Raw genomic sequence first — 3646 nt, 5'->3', positions numbered from 1 at the left:
ATGAAATGAGAACCTCTGCGCGTGCCGCCGTGCCGCCGCCTCCGTCGCCGCCTATGCGGGCGTACGCTGGCACAGGAAATATGAATGTAACGCCGAAAATTCATTCATAATAAGATCTGGCTACTCGAACACACCGGGGGCGTGTTGTTTGAATTTCGGATTACGGATCCGGTCGTTAGCTGGTCACGGAGAGAGGCTAAAGGGCCAGGGGAGGGGGAAAGGTTAATAAGATCTTTCGATAAATAACACGTTCGATAACGCGATTCCTAAATCGTGAAACTAGAAGGTATCGGTTAGAACGAGGTGGGACGGTTACACGCACGATTCGAATAAATGCGAATAAGACGTGTTGATTGGCTCTTTGTTCGAGAATTTATATAGATTATAATATCGTCATTTCGAAAAGATCAAGTAAGTAAATAGACGAATAAATGAGAATATGTGGTAAAGAGATAAAGAGGAAACGGAGTTGAAATATATATGTGAAAAATAGATATAATTTGTTCGCGTTTACGTCGTTGATAAGGATAAGGTAAATATTTATTTATACGTATAAATATATATATATATAAATATATGCGTGTGAATACGTACATTTCGTCGTTACTCTTTTGATATCAAAAGTATCGTGATACGTAATATCGTTCGACATCGTTGTGACGTTTTTTTGTTCACTTTTTTTCTTTCCCTCGATGGTTCACGTTTCCTCGAACGAACGGTAGTATATCCGTGGCGTGCTGCTTGCTTCCCGTATGGGCCATCGAACTTGGAACGCACTGTAGAGGAGGAGCCGGGGCCCGTATTATGGGAACACACACGCCTGAACACGTGTGTCTCACTTCCTGCGGCGGACCGGAAGTCTCTATAGTACTATGGCGCACCGTAGTGTAGCGTGACCACGCTACAAGGGCCATTACTACTTCAATGGCAAAAAGAATGGTCCAATTACCGGTTAAAGCCACGTTGCTCGTCGTTACTCCTTTAATGCGTTTTTCGAAGTCGTATACACACCTNCACTTTCTTTCCGATTTTCTTCTTTTTTTTCTTTTTTTCTTTTTTTTTTTTTGCCCCTCCCTTCCTCCTCCTCATTGGATCGCATTTATTCTTCATCGATCTTTTCTTTTTTATTTATCAAAATACTCGTCGTACGTTATATTTCGTTCAATATCGTTTCGCGTTCAGAGATACGGACGTATCGACGTATTCCCCGCATTCTTGTTTCAACATGTATTTTACGACGATATTTCATGAACCAATGACCAACACCAATTGTTAACTGTTTTAGATTATAAATGATAATTGTTCGTTCTCTTTTAGTAGTTTTTCAAGTAAATGCGACGAGTTCTAAATAAAACGCGAAAAAGGAACAGATAGAACAATTTCCGGTCAAAAATTTCGCCATTGCCCGTAATTCATTTTCAAATACTCGAAATCGCTCGATAACTTTTTTCCGATCTCACTCTATTCGAAGAAACTGTTTCGTTCCAGCCACGTGGTGACGCACGCGTCCCTTTTTAACGCGTTCGATCGAAACACTATTAACGCACTGATAATACCGTATTATATCCTTTTCCTTGCTCTTGTACAGAAGACTCACGGGCCAAGCTTTTTTTGTATACAAACAACACGAATCGTATATTATATACATGTGGCCCGAATTTACTCGTCGAGTCCGCCCTTGACACCAACCGCACGGGATGTTTATAACCGCGTAGTCCGCGCAGACACTCGCGCACACGCGTACATAGCGTTCCATCACGGCCGTGGTGCGAAAGAAAGATAGACGAGAAAGTGGATCGACGAGACCGATACAAACGCACAAGAACGACCGTACTATGGCACGGTTCGTACTAAACTGAGAGTGATCGGTGGCGCGTCACGCTCACGGTGATGCGCAGACGCGAGCTGCGCACAAGCGGTTGCGCACGACGCGGCGGCAACAAGCCGCGATGCGCGATCACACTCGCCAACACGCACTCACGCAGGCGCATTGCACGCACCCACACGAGGTTGATTCCCTATATAACTACTCTCTACGTATACGCGATGCGTTGCCGCGGGTGGTAAAGGGCCGCATGTGACCAAGAACGGAGAGAGGAAAAAGGAGAGAAGAAATATGAAGGGAGGGGACGAAACAGACCCGTTAGTTCTCAGAAGTGGACCGCCACCGCTCGCCGCCAAACAGACCTGTACCGACCGTGGTGGTTCTCTCTCGCCTGCCACCACCAACTTGGTGCTTGCTTTGGATGGAGTACTACTACTACTACTACTATTACTACTACTACTATNCTACTACTATTACTACTACTACTACTACTACTATTACTACTACTACTACTACTACTACTACTATCACTACTATTACTACTACTCTTCCAGCTACGTGTCTCACGACACGCGAGTAAGACGGATGGAATTTCGTTCGATGGTGGTTCGTTCCATCATTTTCGAAATCGATCTTCTTAATTTCCCCTAAATTTTTCGTTTTGTTCTTTCCATCTCTTCTTCTATTTCATCGTTTTCTATGAAATATGCGTTCGATATATTCATGCGTAGAGCGATAAACGAATGGGTGCGCGCGTTCTGTCGCAAGTTGGTCGACAGACCGATTGGCCATTGATTAGATACAAGTGTTTACTCGAGTGACGAATACATACCGATGTCATGTGTTTTTCATAGAAACTCGATGGAACGACGAAGAGAAACGAGATCCGTAAATATTTCGATGTCGGCGAAAATGAGAGAAAAACCGGTTATCGACTGTTTACAAAAGGAAAAAAAAAAAAAAAAAAAAAGGAAAAAAAGAAAGAAGGGGAAAAAAAGAGAAACAAGATTACACAGAAAATGGAGGAAAGTGTGGGAAAGTAAGGATCACAGGGGCGGAGATGTTTCGCCGAAACGCGACCTCGGCTTTCGTCTAGTTTTTCTTACCGAGTAAAAGCGACAAGTGGCGACCGGTCGAAGGCCCATCGGGGATCAACATTTCCTTTCTTTCACGGAACGGGGGCAACGTCGTGGGTGGTAGGTACGCCACGTATAGCGTGCGGCACCAGCGAAATGAGAAAGTCGATTCGTACGATCTACGATTACGACGACGTTTCGACTCTCGTTACAGCCGGCCACAATATTTCCCGATACACGTACAAAAATAAATCTCTCTCGTTTTTTGAAATATAAATTTTCCAGAGAACGTTTTTCAGAGAAGACGATACCGAACGAGAGGTAGGTATTGCTAGGCGAGGAAAACGTTCCAAGCGTCGAATTTCTTTCACCCGAATTCCGAATCGAGGGGGAAACAAAAAAAAAAAAAAAAAAAAAAAAAAAAGAGAGAAATATGATTCTCGTACACGTCTGATACTGTTTTTCTGTTGGTTCTCTCTCACGGTGAGACGCACACGGGCGGTCTAAGAACTGCAAGATTCATTAACGGTTCCTCGGCACGGAGGCGGGCACGCGTGTGTGTATACCGATGTGCATTCCATCGGTCGCGCTCGTGTGAACGACCGTAAGGTGTACTTGTACACACAGAGACACGGGGGAGAAGGGGGAGGGGGGAGGGACAGAGATCCCGGAGATAGATGTCGAGTATGTGAAGAGGAATGAGACACAAGAGATAGAGAGAAGTATTATATACGAAGAATGGAAG

At 44.4% G+C, this 3646-nt stretch overlaps 1 protein-coding gene across 14 annotated transcripts in view; it reads right to left on the bottom strand.

The window, feature by feature from the left end:
- The window catches only part of LOC102671224 (serine/threonine-protein phosphatase 4 regulatory subunit 1-like), a 111361-nt gene that overhangs the window by 34745 nt on the left and 72970 nt on the right, over positions 1 to 3646 (bottom strand). The window contains exon 1 of one of the 14 annotated variants that reach the window (XM_006620154.2): positions 595 to 1852. The exons of the other annotated variants lie outside the window; for them this stretch is intronic. The gene's annotated coding sequence lies outside the window, so the exon portion shown is untranslated. Of the gene's footprint in view, positions 1 to 594; positions 1853 to 3646 lie in introns of those variants that run through there. 14 annotated transcript variants of the gene reach the window in all.

The sequence above is a fragment of the Apis dorsata genome, unplaced genomic scaffold, assembly GCF_000469605.1.
Source record: "Apis dorsata unplaced genomic scaffold, Apis dorsata 1.3 scaffold_486, whole genome shotgun sequence".
NCBI lineage: Eukaryota > Metazoa > Arthropoda > Insecta > Hymenoptera > Apidae > Apis > Apis dorsata.
The sequence above is the reverse complement of the archived record's forward strand: the minus strand, read 5'-3'. Positions and strand labels throughout refer to the sequence as shown.